General features: G+C 34.3%; 1 protein-coding gene across 6 annotated transcripts in view; it reads left to right on the top strand.

Moving 5' to 3' along the window:
* Positions 1-17,991, top strand: part of klar (klarsicht) — a 536,062-nt gene that overhangs the window by 224,324 nt on the left and 293,747 nt on the right. The window contains exon 2 of one of the 6 annotated variants that reach the window (XM_088258606.1): positions 8,319-8,375. The exons of the other annotated variants lie outside the window; for them this stretch is intronic. The gene's annotated coding sequence lies outside the window, so the exon portion shown is untranslated. The remainder of the gene's footprint in view (positions 1-8,318; positions 8,376-17,991) is intronic. 6 annotated transcript variants of the gene reach the window in all.

A 17,991-nucleotide genomic window follows, 5' to 3' on the forward strand; every position in this document is an offset into this window, starting at 1 on the left:
TGGTTTATGTTAAAAAATTAACGCATTATGCGTCACGTGTGTTATAATTTCCTTGGCGTTGTTCCGCTAATTGACTGTAAACCGTTTCCTTTCACTTTTTAACCTGTTTTCCACCGTTTTTGCCAAACTCTTCGTCTTCAATACATCAATCTTACGCAATATATTTGAAGTCTTCTTCAAATCAATGGGCTCTTGATTAGATGCTTGGAAAATAATTAATATGTCTTCATTTTGATTGCACAATTCTCAGTTCACTTGTATTTTATAATTGAAAATCATTTGCGCGCTAGGGAAGAGGAATTTGGAAATTTTAAATTTATAATAAAGAGTATGAATTGTATTGCCGTCATATCATATTTTACAAGAATGGACGACGCTGCGAATGGTTTTATGATTGTGGTTAGTTAATATACGAATTTTTAAAAGTAAGAGTTATGTTATATCGTTGTTGGTACGCACTTAAACGTTTATATATCATTTTATAATATCAATCTTCTCGGTTTAATCTCTTATAACTAAATTCTGAGTCGGTGGTCAGGAGTAATAATTTTCGCCTTCGTTTTTTTTATTTCTCCACATCGCGTCGACTTCTTTGTTTGTCGACAGTATTTCATATCACGTACATATTTATTATTCTTCAAGGCGTGTAAGGCATTAGAATCCACTTTATTGTAGTTTTATTTCATTTAAAATATATTTTATGAGACATTAACTATATCATACTCAATTGACTCGTCCGCCTCCGTAGTGTAATGGTCAGCACGCTCGGCTACCGTTCTGGAGGTCTCGAGTTCGATTCCCAGGGGGGGTCAAATAAATATAAGTGATTTTTACACTGTAATATTTATCTAATATTACCCTGGACTGGTACCTGAAGTGGAGGGCTGATCACCTTTCCTTCATGTGTAAACGATCAAGATAACACTGCGTTTATATGAAGCAGTGCCCTATGCACCATTGGGGTGTGTATAAGGGTTTTATATTTATTAATTTGATTAAATTTTATTTTCAGTATATTGTTATTTCTTTTTGTCATTTTAATATATTTTTTTTTTATAGTTGTTATATTGGGGTGCGGATAAGGGTTTTATTATTATTATTATTACTCAATTTTATTGGATCATATTATTTTTTGACATCTCAACATAGATGAAGAAGAATATGGAAGTCTTGTCATTTACGGTGCTTACGTCCGTCATAGGCTAGTTTAAGTGATCACACATGTGTAACATTCACCAATTCTATCCACGATTGACAATCACGCTACTCAAATTCTTGGAATTTCTAAATGTATTTTTCAAATTCGAAAAATAGTCCATGAAATCACTAGAATTTCACTAGATACATCTGTGGTGAGATGAGAAAAGCTTTTTATTACGCAGAAACTCTTTCATTTGTATGTGAGGTCCGAATCTTGGATTATATTCCCATACTCAAGAAATGCTAAAAAAAATATTTTCAGTTTATAACCGTTAATTTATTTACAACATTTTTAGTGTAGAGTATTTACAATATTAGGACTCACTCAAAATGTTGTCAATTATCAATTTTGGAACCCATATTACAAACATGTTGTTTTAGTATGGTAATTTCACTTACACCCAATATATCTGTTTTCTCGCAAATTTAAACGTGAAAAGCTTATTCATTTATCATTTTCCTTTATTTATTTACATATTTCAGTATTTTAGTACCGAATGTCTTTTTTGTATTGATTCATTTTCTTATAAAGAAATCGTTAACACACCCTATTCATTGCATTATTATTAGGCTTGTCTAGTTTGAATATCAGAAATTGGAACCACAGACTACTTAAATGAAGGATGTTTGTACCAGTATCAAGCTCGTCTTTGAGATTTTTAAATAGTGTATAGTTTTCACTTATCTATTAAAAAAATAATTATAAAATTTTAATTTCCCTGTCACGTCTGCTTATATCAAAATATATCCAAATCTTTCTCATTCTTAACATTCCCTTCATTCGCAATACTCGTTTTTTCCTTCCAAAATTAAAGTGTTCTTGCATACCCTCGGCTGTCCAAAATCAAAACACAGTAAGGGACACGAAACAAATTGTACAGGAGAGCCAAAAAACGTGTTTATCACTTTAAAAGCGTGCCCTAAGAAAACTAATAGAGTGAGCTAAATAAAAATTAGCTCAAAAGATGCGGTAAATCATCAGATTCAATATTTAATATAAACATATTATTTAATCTTTATAATTGAACTTTAGGCAGCGATTACTGCAGTTTTGTTTGTTTTGTTAGGCTGAAATAGGGTAATTTTTACTATTTTATTACATTGACAATTTTAAAACACAGTAAGGGACAGACACTTACTACGTTTTCATTTTGGCGATGCGACTTACTTGGTTTTTAAATTGTATTTCAGTAGACTTTTGATTACCAAAGTGTACTTAATGCGTTTTGTTTAGAATTGCTCTTTAAAGAATTCTTGAAGAAAACTTGCTATTTTAAAGAATTCTTCTTCAGTAGGTTATATGGGGGTACGTCTACTTAGTCCATAGAAGCAAAAAAACTTTTTTTATAAAAAAGGTCCTTACTATGTTTTTAGTTTAGATAATTCTACTTCAACGTTTTCCAAAATAGCGAATGAGGCCATCTGCGCTGCAAAACTCGGAAGAAATTGGCAAGGCGTGGCTTTTCCATCGCGGATCTTCTTCATAATTGCCATTATAATAAATAATTTTCTCTTCTTTTATTCGCGTTTGAATTATGATCTACTACCTGGTATGTGCTTCCATCTCACGAGCAAAGATTTCTTGAAGAATTAAATGGAATAAAACTGGTTTCTATGTACTGGTACCCATGCAGTACAATACTTTGACCGTTTCTGATATTTCTGACATTTTGACCGTTACGTTACAATAATTTTTGTGACAATTATCTCCAGATGTTTCGACCAGCAGCATCCAAATATGTTTTCAGTCCACTAAAAAGCGTTTCATATAATAACAGGTTTGCAAACATCATACTAAATAAACAAGGACATTAATTGGAAATAATTGAATTCGATATGTTGACAATGATAGAGAAAGTTGATTCCATCTCTTAATCATTACTATCAAGAACAAAGAGGATGTATTTCACCTTGTAAATGATGAGGCTGTATTATTATTTAACAATTTAATCAGTGGCGACTACTTTAATCAGTACTACGAATTATTGATAGTGGTTTTTCACTCCAGTTTAAACGTTTTAGAAATCAAATTGAATGTTTTAAAAATATATTCAAAGTACTACTCATAATTTAAAGTAGTATTGAAAATCTTGTCTGGAACTTCATTACGTACACATCGCGCACATAGACTTTAACAGTGCGCCGCACAGTCTTGTCAGCTTGACGACTAACGCACTTGCTAGTCTTAAGAATAAAAGATGTGGGCATTGATAGTATATGTAGTACCTACTAATATGAATATATTATTTCAATCTCCTTATTTTATTAAATACATTATAACGACTCATTTGATTTGTAAGGCCTCCTATTTGGTTTAAAAATCGTCCAATTTGATGTGTTAAACCATACACAGTGATCTTGGTCGAGACTTATTGCAAGTACGTGAATAATATTTGGGTACGAGGCATCACATACAAAAATGTTTTTACAAAACAAATCGCTGCACTTCGTCTGATAATGACCTCTTACACGTTCACATGTTAAATTGTTAATATTTATGAACCCACTTCTAAATTACTACCCTCTTAATACTGACAAATTTGTCACGGGCAATCTCAATTATTCTTGATGAATAGGAAGATTTTTCTAGAAGTTTCTCATCTCAATCCTTGGGTGTTACAGCCCATCCATCACAATCTTCATATTTCTCCCTGCTTCATCTTGTTTATTAAATTACTCGGGTATTCTTCTCATATTTTTTTTTGAGCGAGCTGCAGCGGGGAATGGAATGAAAATAAAGGAGGCAGTCGCATACAGGCCTTCGACCACGAAGGGATACAATTTGATATCCTGTAATTTAAAATAATTGCGTTCATGATGGTTGACTTGGTATAATTCCCGTTCTTATTCATTTTTCGATCGATCTACTGACCGATGTTTAGGGCCTGAAGCATCAGATCTTTTTCCATTTTTTAGCTTGTTAAGTGCAGTTAAAATGTAGGCTTACATTTGAACTTCAATCTCAGCTGATATTGTCTTTTTATGTAGATGTTAAAGCTTTGTTCCACAATATTTTGAGTGTGTCCAAATACTTGTTCACGTATCTGGATTATCTCCAATTATAGGAGTTATTTAACATATTATTTTTTTGACATCTCAACAAAGATGAAGAAAAATATAGAAGTCTGGTCATTTACAAGGCTTGCGACCGTCATAGGCTTGGTTAAGTGATCACTTTACACACGCATAACATTTTCAACCTAACCTAACCATTATAGACAACCACATTACTCAAATTCTTGAAACTTCTAGATATATTGATTAAACTCGTATGTGCAAGTTCACAATAGCCATCTATGGTGGCATTGTGAATTTGTTTTTTCTCTTTACACTCTCGTTTTTTTTAATAAGTAATGATTTAGTATTATTTTTCTGACCAATAATCACCAATTTGTTAGAATTAGTTTGCTACGCGTTACCCGTGCATTGGTTTAACCTTTAATTCATATAATTAATCGACTCCGACATCTTCATTTGAACCAATCGTGATAATTACCTCCCGGATTGTTTTAACAGTACAGTAAACCCCTTATAACGTTGAGATAGGTTCCACGTTATCAGGGGGAACGTTATAGGAAGTCAATGTTTTTAAATTACATTTTTACATTTTATCCAAAGGGAACGACCAGAACATACGGACCTACTGCGTTATATGGGGAACCACCATTATAGGAAAAAAAAACTTTTTCAAACGCTATAGGGGGCTGTGGTCCCGTGGTTAGTGTCGCGGACTCTTAAGTCAGAGTTTCTCGGTTCGAAACCACTCTACCACAATATGTTACCTATTTCTAATAATGAGCCGCTTAGGCTCACAGAAATAGTATGAAATTGAAATATTTGTGTTAACACACTATCTGCGGGCGGATTCGCCCTCATAATAGAGATAAACATCTCTGAAAAGAAGTGACAACATTTAACCATACTGTATACATCGATATGAGATCAAAAGATGCCGCAAAAGGCATGCGTAAAAATTTACGATGAGTCGAGTGAAAAGGTAAAATTACCCTTCCTGCCGAACACCACCAGTCGCGTGAAAATAAAACACAAATATTTCTCTTTTAAGTTTAAAACTTATACGATTGTACGTTATAGGGGGGTTTACTGTATTTGTTTGACATTTACCCAATAAGTAAATTGGTTGGCGGAGGAGAAATTCTGTATTCTCTAGTGCAAAATTTTATCTTAATTTGACATTAATGATGTTTATCTTAGACATTATTGTTTCACGATTTTTTAAATTAATTAACTTCTATCAGTCTAGCAACGTGTTTAATTATTACTGGTACTCGGACACTAATCGTCGGTTGCTACGTTTCTCGTCAAACGTTTTCGCTACTAGCAATCATTTTATCACAACCGCGTGTGGACCATTTCCTTTTGCAATATGACAACCGATCCTCTCACGACCGTACTGTGGTGGACCTGTGATTCGAGTAGATAATTATGGCCAGCGCATGTTTGGATATTAAATTACGTCAATTATCTTCCCACATTACGTGTTTGCTCGATAATGCTAACTAACTAACTAACTAACCATCACGCCGCTTCCCCGCAGGGGTAGGCAGAGAGAATAGAGCGCCACACCACTCTGTCCTTGCAAACATTCTTCGCCTCTTCCACGTTCATGCATCTCCTCATACATACCCGCCGATTGTTACGACTTCTAACCTGACCACTTTCAAGTATTTGGCATACCTGATCGTGCCACGTTTTTCTCGGTCTTCCTCTGCTTCTTTTCCCGCTAACATTCGCCTCATAAATTTGTTTTACCGTTCTTTCCTCACTCATTCGTTCTACATGTCCAAACCATCTCAACACACCTTTCTTAATTTTATCGGTAATGCTTATCTCGATAATGCCAAGATATTAATTTAACTGCCACTTTGTAAGGGCTCTTTGTCGGGTTTCACCTTCAATCAATGCGATAAAAGCTGCTATAAATCGGTCAATGAACGACATTAGATAATAAAGCGCTCTCTTTAAAGTAATATATGACTTTTAAAGTTTTCCATGAATTCTTATTGTCTTAATGTTGAATGTTTACACGATTAAAACAAATTGATATGGTTTTTTGGCATCTCAACATAGATGGAGAAGAAAATGGAAGTCTGGGTATTCACGGGGCTTACGACCGTCATAGGCTGGTTGAGTGATTACTTTACATTCACCAATTCTACCCATGATTGACAACCACACTACTCAAATTCTTGGAAGTTCTTTATATATAATATATGATCCAATTTTGAAATATTGTACGAGAATCACTAGAATTTTCACCAGTGACATCTATTGGTGAGAGGAAGAGGCTTTTTTTATTGAGCAGAAACTCTTATATTTGTATGTGAGATCCGAATCCTTAAACTAGGCTGGTTTAAGTGATCACTTAAACCAGCATATGACGGTCGTACGGCCCGTAAATACCCAGACTTCCATATTCTTCTTCATCTATCTTGAGATGTCAAAAAAATAACATGATTAATAACTCCTATAATTGGAGATCTAGATTTGTGAACAAGTATTTGGACGCACTCAAAATTAAGCGCTAGTTTTAAGTAATACACACTTAAATGAATTTGTAAGTTTTCCAGGAATTCTTAATGTCTTAATGTTTAATGTAATAACGATTAAAACAAATTTATATGTTTAGTATCTATTTGAGCTAGCGGTGCTTAGCTATAAGTGGCCATTGGTTTAGCATCAAACTAATTTAGGGTTTTTAGTTCAATGGTTATAGGCATTTGCCCATTAATCGCATTCCTTGGTCCGTCTTTATGAGGTGCATTCCTTTGGCGTGAGATACGAGAATGGACATCATCGCAACAATACATTCCAGGATGTTACTTCGTAACTTCTCCCTTAGAATAATAATCCCTATTCCTCGGTTATTCCCCACAATAGTAGGTGGAACTTCGTGGGTTAGTTTACAAAACACGTCCAGGTATCTTTCTAACCGCGTCATGGTCCAGGAAGAAATTAGATGGATCCATTGACTGTCCTTTTTGTGATACCGACACGAAATTCCCAGAGGGAAAAAGGTTCAGCGACCTGGAATTACACTAGGTACTCGATTGAACTCTTTGAAATGTAATATTTTGTAAACTCAATGTTAATTTATTTGAGCACTAACATAATACGTTTTGACACTCTCCCAACGTGTGAGATTACTAATATGTACAATGCTTCAAATAATGTTTAAAACGACTCACAGCAACACCAAACCGATTTTTATTACAGAAATTCATCATTGTAATACACGAGGACATAATATAATAAAATACTCGTGGAACCGATAAACACAACCAAGTTTAATGTAAGGTCCTTGCAATATGTTGCCTATATCCAAATTAACCAGCTGCCTGACATATAAAATACCCAATTAGGGATCCAAAATGAATGAATTGAAAAAATACTTTATGTAAAGATATTTGTGTTAATGATCAGTTATATTTTCTCATTTTTTTCCCTTGAAACATGCTTCTTACCTTATGTTTTTATATGCCTATTTACTTGTACCTTTTCTTGCTTTATATTTAACTTTTTGCCTGTGTTTTCTTATTTGTTTTTCAGTCTTAGGCTCCAAAATAAATAATGGAAATTACGTATCAGAAATATTATTATTGTGACTTATGTATGTAATGTGTTAAAATAAATAAATAAACAAAATTCGAGCACATTTGTACTCGTCAAAATGCTAAATTTGCCATGCAAATTTTCATTCAACGAATTCCATACCTGTGTCTCAGAAGGAATGCAAATCATTTCCTGCCAGAGTATAATTAAGAAAACAAACTAATTTACATACATATGTACATATATGTACTTAATATACGAAAACCATATTCAGATGAACGTATGACATTAATATTATGTGCTTTACGTCACAACTATGCGTCAATAGGTTAATGTAAAATTTAATATCTTTCAGTTTCTCAATCCTTTATCCAGCCTGTTGAGGAAATTAGTCACTCCATATTCAGACACTGCAATAATATGTATAATTAAGCTATAAGTTTTAGTCTAACGATCTAGCTACATTCCATAAATGTAGTTTATGGTCATTTTCAGATCACATTTGTAATTTGTCATCAATTAATATTTTCCTTTGTTTGTTACAGGTATGTGAAGGTTTATACAAAAAGGATAAAGTTGCTGCATCCCTAAACCAGCATTTCGTGAGTGTTTAATATATTTTTTCTACCCTCTGCTTCACAATAATAAAACCGGGTAATTTTATAGTATCAGAACGGTGATTCCATACAAAATTACAGATATCACTACGTAGAATAGATAAGTTTAACTTTTCTTCTGGATTTCTAACAATTTTTACATTTGGAACCTATTGTCGGTCAGGATTGTAAGTAAATCCAGGAAAGAAAATATTTAATGTTTTTTGTTTTTGTTTTTGCTGAACAAACGAAAATTAATATTATCTTTACTAGGTCGTTATGGCGTTATATTTGTACTGTAATTCCAACATAAGATAAATAATGAATATAACTCCTTTTTACTATGATCACTACTGGGGTATTTTTTAGTCTAAGACGTACATATATTGGGTTGATGCAAAAGTTTTGACCGTTTTTTACATATATTTTTTTTTTAATTTTTTTTCTTGTGTATTATTTATTTAATAAATTATATAATTTCCATCAGTTCTTTTAACCTTCTTCCATCTTTCTATCAACTTATTAATACCAGTAGTATAAAATTCCGCGGATTTTAATGCGAAAAATGAAGTAAGGGATGTTTTTACCTGCTCTATTGAATAATTTTTTTCATCATTAAAATTTTTTCGCAGTGATCGGAATAAATGAAAATCAGAAAGAACAAGATCTGGAAAATACAGTGGATGCTTGATAACATCCCAATTTAACTCATTTAGCTTGTGTTGGGTCATCATAGCCACATGTGGTCGCGCGTTGTCGTGATGAAACACTGCCCCTTTTCTGTTTACCAATTCTGGTCTATCCTTTTGAAGGACCATGTTCAATTTGGATAATTGCTGACAATATCGTTCTGCTGTACTTGTCTTATCGTGTTCCAAGAGTTCAAAATACACAATACCTTTATTATTCCACCAAACACAAAGTATAACTTTTTTTATGGATTTCGGCCTTCGAAGTTGTTAATGGGGCTTGTCCAGGTATAGTCCAATGTCTTTTTCTTGTCAAGTTGTTGTACACGACCCATTTCTCATCTCCCGTCACCAAACGATGCAAAAAAGGTTCATGTTTTTGTCTCGCACTCAAAGCAACGCGCGTTGAAACACGATCCAATAAATTGGCAGCCGACAATTGATGAGGTATCCAAACGTCGTACCGCGAAACCATTTCCATACGCTTCAAATGTCTTAATGCGATTGTTTGGTTGACTCCCATCATTGACACAATCTCCCTGATGGTTAGACGTGGATAAGTGTCAATTATGACTTTTAATTCGTCGTCATCAGACTTCAATGGCCGCCCGGTACGTGGTTTATCAATGAGTGAAAAATCTCCAGATCGGAATTTTGCAAACTATCTTCGTACCTGTCGAACTTTGATGACATCTGCTCCATACACTTCACAAATGTTTTTGGTTGCCACACTCGCGGTATTGTCTTTACGGAATTCATAAAGTAAACAATACGTAAATGCACTTTATCGAACGACATTTTGAAAAAATACAAGGAGTTATTACTGTACTCTGGCTAGGCCAAAACTGAATAGAAAGTAGAGGAAAAGCATCCTTTATACAATGGAATCATAAAAAAGAAGATTCTATTCATAATTTATGAAAAAATTTTTTTTTACCAGGGATCATAAAAAACGGTCATTACTTTTGCATCAACCCAATATATGTGTTCAATTTGTTTATCTTTACTCTTATATTTTCATTTACATCTAAAACAATAATATACCATCTATAACCATCGAATTTATTGTATCATTGGTGCAATATCTTTGATGCAATGCGACCACATACAAGAAATGAAATATTTAAATTTATGTAGCTGAGACCTTCGTTGTATTCCAAACATCCTCAGGCATTTTCAATTCGTTTCGTATTATAATTAACAATACTGATGATGAGCCGTAATTAATGGCCGTACCTCAGCCTGGGAAAAGTTTCTTGTTTTGGAATATCTTAAGCTTCTTACTGTTTTCATCTTTTCAATGATCTGATATTTCCAATTCATGAATTGAACACAAAATGCCGAACCCTCTTCTAGTAGAACTGAAGGTCTGTTGACGACAGTCAACAGTCCGGCTCATCCTGAGGAGTTTTACGTGGTTTCCTCCCAGCAATGATCAAATAATTTCATCCAAATGATCAGACTTTCCTGATTGGCCCACACTAGAATATCCCCTCCTGTTCCCAACACAGATGAAAATAAAACATATTTCTTTACAACATTTTGAGTGGGTCCAAATACTTGTTCATAAATCTGGATTATCTCCAATTAGGAGTTATTTTTATACAAAATTTAAATATTTGGACATACTCAACATGTTGTAAATAAAAAAACTGGTCAAATTATAAGTTAAAAATAAAAATAGCATTTTCTAGCATTTCTCGAGTATGCGAATATAGTCCAGGATTCGGACCTCACATACAAATGACAGAGTTTCTGCTTGATAAAAATCTCTTATCTCATCATACATGTTCCCAATGAAATTCCAGTAATTCAAACAGTTTGTTTCGAAATATATCAATATAATTAGAAATTTCAAGAATTTGAGTAATGTGGTTGTCGATCATGTGTAGAATTGGTGAATGTGTGTAAAGTGATCACTTAACAAAGCCTGTAACATTTAAATGCAGCCCTGTAAATGCCCAGACTTCCATATTCTTCTTCATCTATGTTGAGATGTCAAAAAAACATATTTTTTTAGTTAGAAGAAACAAAAATCCACTTAAAGATCTATAACCCTTGTACATAACTAGACTATGCCTCCTATTCCTAACACAGATGTAAATAAAACATTTTTTTCGTTTAAAGAAACAAAAATCCACTTAATGATCTATAAACCTTGTACATAATAAGCAAGGCAAATAATATAATAAACGCAACTCAAACGCAATAAAGAGCAATCATGAATTTGTTCTAGTCATCGTGTGATTAATTTTGCCCATCACGTTGACCTGATAAGCTCGATGATTGGACGTTTTATGTCATATTTGATCCACGGCAGGTCCGTGTCGGCTGTCATGTCTCCATCTCTGACCACACCGTGTTTCTAGTTGCCAGTCGCCGTACGAGATGCGGCAGCCTGTATTAATCCCCAGCATCCTAGAGCGGGCCGGAGAATGGAGCATTGGGACGCATAAATTATAGAGCCGCTCTTGATATTGTTAACCCCGCGATTCCGACTTCTGTTTGAGCGAACTCGATCGTCAAAGAGTGCATTTTATAGCCTTATTTGTCAACTCGTTCTGTTACATATTTGATCGACTTCACAACGTTTTCAGTGTTTTTAAATCTTTGTTCACAAATATGGGTTTTTCCACTTAAGGGGAACTCGCAGACTTCAAATTCAGAACCGAACAACCACGCTAGAAATATAGATTGGAATTTGACTATTTTTTTGTTTCTGTTTTTTTATTATTATTAATTCGGGAATTACATTAAAAAAGTAAAAAAAAAATTAGTTACATTAGCAACAATAAACATTACATTACATTAACAAAAATTGTTACATATATGAAAATAAAGCCAATTAAACAATTCCACATTACAATGTAAACTGAAAAAATATTTTTTTTATAACTCCTTATCTTTCAACGACTCTTCTCTTTTTAAAACCAAATATTTATTTCGAAGAAAAACTAATTTTTTTAACACAAAAACGTTATTTTAAGAGAGAAAAAAACAATTACGTCACAAGTTACTTGGGATTAAAGAAAATTAAGTTTCAATTTATCGTATATTGGGCCTTAAGACTTATTGATGTTGACATCTCAACATAAATGGGGAAGAATATGAAAGTCTGGGTATTTACAGGGCTATCATAGGCTGGTTTAAGTGTTAAATCACTTTATATACGTGTAACATTCAACATTCTACGCATGATTGACAACAACACTACTAAGATTTTCGAAACTCCTAGGTCAATATTTCAGTATACTATTTTTATTTAGCTAACACTCTTTTTTGCATGCAATATTCGAACCCCGGATACTGAGAAACGCCAGAAAACATGATTTTAATTTTATTTATAGAGCTTAAAATTTAAACACTCAGATTTGTGAACAAGTATTCGTATTTGGACACACTCAAAATGTTGTATATAATAATATATCCTTTGATATTCACCTTCTTTCACATGTGAGTTCTTGAACCATCTATGGTTGAATTAAGCATTTTTTTATGTAACAGAGACTTTCACGAATGCGACATTTACAAATACTAGCTTGCAGTATTGTAATATAATATTTTTATTCACAAAATGTCCCGCATAAATTAATTAAAGATTTTTTCTTGCAATATATTATTCACTGCTTTAGTGTTAAATTGATTCACGATTCCACCCGATCGCTCTCGCCTTCTGCGAACTTGTGCCACGCCATAACAGCCGACATCTCCTGTCTGATTCTGCGCGCCTACTCATCGATCTTCGGAAAGCCTTATGACTTTCTGAAAAAAATCTCCGCGCATCGCGCGTCCATTCTAGTATTCAAACAGTGTTTTTGTGAACACTTGTCCGACCGAGCGATGAATCGCTGCAACCTGGTATTTATCATATAGGGTGTTTTTGAGAGGTATCCAAATTCAAATTTCCCCGCAATAAATTGATGTTGGCACCCGCCGTGTGGCACGTAGCGCCATATTGTTGAAACCACAGCTCTGTCACATCAATGCCATTCAACTGAGGTACGAAGAAGTCAGTCATCATGGTTGACCGTAACTTTCTGTCCAGCATCGCCTTTCAAAAAATATGGGCCAATTCCACCTGCCCATAAAGTACACCAAACAGTGACTTTTAATCATCCTTTACAAGCAAGACCAAGTCTTGAACCAATTATTCTCGGAAGCGTTCGTGCTCAGAGCATCTCGAGTGATATTGATTCTGACACTGCGTGCGATCCAATGTTGACCTTTTGCACCTGGTATTTAAGTAAACGTCATAACCTAAAGATTTGAGATTGAGAAAGTGAAACATTTAGTGTTATTAATCTCTTCCTGCCTTTAACATTAATTCTATATATTCAAAACATCAGTTAATAATAATTACGTACTAGAATTTTGTGATATAACTTTTTAAGTATTCAGTACAAAATCTCGAATACCGAAGCAACAATTATTTCTTCCGCTAGACACCTACACTTTCCTGGGTAATATTCGTGATCTGTTTGATATCGTTTATTTCGATCTCGTATATATTTTTTTACAATTGTGTTTGATTAATAATTCTGAAAATATGTATGTTATGATGCGTCAGATTGGGGCAATTATTGATGCTGGATTAATGTTTTGATTGGAGATAAATTGGTATTTTCTTTTATCTACCCGAATCATTCGAGATATTATTTCTTCGTATTAATAACGTGTGTGTACCTATTTCCACATGGATTAATTGATGGGGCGTCCTGATTCTGTATTAGTTATTCAAACAGTATGCTCTGTCTTAACCGGCGAAGCAATGTGCCTGTTATTTTTTTTAAAATGAGAATTATTTGTTATTTTATTATTTACAAAAATATTTCAATTTCATACTAACTCTGTGAGCCTAAAATAGGTATCAAATTGTGGTAGAGTGGAATCGAACCAAGAAACTCTTACTTAAGAGTCCGCGACTCTAACCACGAGACCACAACCCGACACTTTTATTTAAACATATTACATGCATACATAAGTCACATATATAATATTCACGGTGGGTAATTTCCATTACTCATTTTGGGACATAGGATGAAGATTAACAAGACTGAAAAACAAATAAAACAGTCAAAATGTTAAATATAAAACAATAAAAGATACAGTAAATAGGCATATAAAAAACATAGGGTAAGAAACATATTTGAAGGAAAAAAATGAGAAAATTTAACTAATCATAGATATCTTTTTTTTTCAGTTTATTTTTCCCTGACTGGGTTCTATTTTATATATGTCATGGTTATAGCTGGTTAATTTGGATAAAGGCAATATATTGTAAGGACCTTACTCCAAACTTAGTTGTTTTTATCGGCTCCCCAAATATTTTATTATGTCCTAGTGTATTATAATGATGAATTTCTCTATTGAAAATTGGTTTGTTGTGTTTGTAGTTTGTCCATACGGGTGCACGCGTGATAAAATTACATAATTTCCAACGTTCATTCTATAAATAGAGAGGCAATGTACCATCTTTCCGGACGCGCAATTTCCTCGCTTGGTTGCTGACTTCTTAGCGAATAAAAACCTGCCTTTGGCGATGCATCCTGCCTGCTCGCCCGTCGAGACTTCTATTTATACTTCTTCCTTTTCTTGCGTTCGCTAAACAATACTCTACGGAGCGTAATTTATACTGTTTCGTTGCATTTAAAATCTGTCGCGAGATCGTGAACAGAATTGTCGATGGGGTCTGGAGATATGTGATGTTTGTCGCCCGTGTTTGTCGAGAGAATGTCGATAATGCTTGTTGCGTCACGAACGTGTGCTCCAGCCCACTTTATGTTAATTGACGAGACACGAGTTTAATCTCTCCCGCTGTCATATTCGATAAATGTCGTACCTGATTATATTAAGTTTACTGGCAATATTTTGAAAGCAAACTTTCAAAAGTGTGGGATATGAATAGGTAACTTCCCTTCCGCGTTTAGTATTATCATTTTAAGAACTTCTTCCTGGCTGCATCCCAACTTATCGTCTTTGTAGACTGCTGGGGTCAGCTCTCCTCGTCCTCCGGTTGTAGGTTCTTCTGTCATAGACAACGTCACCTAGGCCATGTCTTCGAACCATGTTCTCTCTTTGCAGCATCCATAAATTTGTTGGTCTTTCTCTAGATATCTATAGAAATATTATCATTATTAGAACTAGAAACCAGATATTTTTACTACTTACTTTACTTTTCGTATGTCTCTGGCTTCTTCTTCACCCATATGGATTGCATCTTATGGGATTCGAGTCTTGGCTCCAGTTTTGTCAGCCAGTCCACCGCCTCCGGGGTCGCCTCTTGGATATCCCGAAGTTCACCACCAAAACCTATGAGCTGGCAGTCCTTCACTATGTATCTTATAGTCTGCTCAGCTCTGCACTCACAATCAGGGTTGTTCCTTTTCCCCCACATCCAAAGCAAGAAGTTGCAGCAACCCTCCTCCGTTCTTACTCTGTTCTGCTATACCCATGCCCTTCGAGGCAGATCAATACCCGGTACTCGAAATGTTGGGTCCACGATTAATTGTTTGTTTATTACGTGTTCAGTACCCCATCTTTTCTTATACATTTGCTCTATGTTGGTTTCGTCTTCCTCCACTGCTGATAACATTGAATAAACGCTTTTCAATAATTATGTTTGAGCTCCGAAATTGAGCGAAATTGAAAGTTACCCACGCAAATAAGTGGATCTTCGGCTATCACTCAGATGGTTAATGACCAAATTGACCGCTTTAAATCAGTCTCCTGTACTACTTTCCCTTATCACGTTTAGCGATTTTAATTTTTAACAATGTTGTCTCGATCCGAGAGTAGTCAATACATCATGCAAAATCTTGATTTACATGTGGATTATATATGAGAGAAGTTTCTCGTTAATTATAATTTATTCCTTGTAAGCTTGTTTCCTTATAGTATCATCATTTCCATTTGCAAACATGTATGGGAAATTTAATCACCGTAAGATTAGAAGCGAATCCGTTCTCCGTACAAATGTTCTCTCGAACCTGTTTATTTCATCCAGCATATTTCTATATTGTACATTAATTTATCGTTACTTGTCCAAAAGTGGTATACATTATCCCATAGGTTGGCAAAGTGTGGCTCGGGAGCCGTATACGGCTCTTTGACTTTTCAAGTGCGGCTCCGGCACAAATATCCGCACGAAAGCTCTTCGATTCGATACGCATCAAGCTAACCATATTTTTGTAGCTTAAACCTTATTCAAAGCAAACTGAGAAATTGTCTTATTAATGATAACCTGGAAACGTGCTAAAAATAACGAAATACAAACCAACCTTTCAAAGGAGATGCAAGGACATTATTCGCAGTTATGTTCTTTTGGATACCTCACATTTAAAAGATTTTTTCTTATCGATGAATGAAATCCGTATTAAGCCTTGATCCTGTCGCCAGGTCATGCTTATTTTTTTTAGAATATACATTGAAAAAAATACTTCTTTCCTTTCGATAACTCTTTTCAAAACGTTTTATTTATTTAAAGAAAAACTTATTTTTTTGATACAAAACATTTATCTGGGTCAAATTTTACTTGGGTTTAAAGAAAAATAAGTTGTGATTTATCGAATACTGGGTCTTAAGTGTAAAATGTTATTTCTGTACCTGTGATTTTATTAAGGTCTGAAATTACGATTAAGGTGTACTAGAATTGCAAACAAATTTGGCTTTCAAGAATTTTTCAATCTCTTTTATGTTTTCCGCAGATACTTTGTGGCACATTTTATATATTTTATAAAATTAATCTACTTTGTTTTCACCACTTTTTTTACTAATACAATTTAACCTACCGGTTTCAACAAAAACCAAGAGAGAGTGTGTGGAAGGTTTTAGTGAGAGTATTTTAATATTTTTAATGTTTTTTAATTAAAATAAACGCTGGTGATGTCAAGGTTCTTGTTGAAACCGGAAGGTTAAATTGTATTAATAAAAAATGTGGTGAAAACAAAGTAAATTAATTTTATAATTTTTTTAATCGTTTAATCATTTAAACGATTGAATTTTACTCTCTGGCTGATAAGTTTGACGACCTCTGGCTTATCCTATCGAAATCGTACGTCTCCAGCGTCACGCACCTGGATGTGGTATCGCGACCGTGAATGGAATAAAAGCAAGAGTGATACGTGAATGGCGGCCGCGGCGGAATGCCGAAACCAGATAATAAAAACAGGTCTTCCTGTCCGGACCGCCCAAACGTCGACCGTTCGGTCCGACTCGAGAGTCGAGTGCGTCCAATTGTGTTCTCCGTATACGGATACAGGACAATTCTTAGCAGGATATATATCCATTAGCTTCGTAATTCGCCCGAACTAATCAATTAGTTTTCTTTCTATGTTTGTATTGGATTATAATATATTTTGACATCTCATCAAAGATGAAGAAGAATATGAAGTCTGAGCATTTAAGGGGCCGACGACCGTTATAGACTGGTTTAAGTGATCACTTTACACACGTGTAACATTCACCAATTCTACCCATTATTGACAACCACACTACTAAAATTCTTGGAAGTTCTATGTATATGAACCAATTTTGAAACATTGTTCTTGAATCACTAGAACTTCACTAGAGACGTCCATTGGTGAGACGAAAAGAAGCCCTCTATTGAGCAGAAACTTTTTTTATTGGTATGTGTGTTTCGAATCCTGGATTTTAATTAAAGTTTTACCTAGTAAATATCACTATTTCTTAAAGTCTACTGCATCATTTTCAAACACCGTATGTGAAGCTAATTCTAAATTTTGGAGTTGGGTCCTTGGGACGTGTAAGGTTGAAGAGTGTTTAAAAATGATACGGAATGCATCGAAACATATGTCGCGGTAGATTTGAAGAAATAGTGGTATTTACTAAGTAAAACTTTAATGAAAAACGGAACGATTTTACCTCACAGTGGATGCCGAATCAATTACTGAAATTAAAATAATATTGATAATATT

The sequence above is a fragment of the Brachycentrus maculatus genome, unplaced genomic scaffold (assembly GCF_059751285.1).
Source record: "Brachycentrus maculatus isolate JH-2025_06_01 unplaced genomic scaffold, ASM5975128v1 h1tg000099l, whole genome shotgun sequence".
NCBI lineage: Eukaryota > Metazoa > Arthropoda > Insecta > Trichoptera > Brachycentridae > Brachycentrus > Brachycentrus maculatus.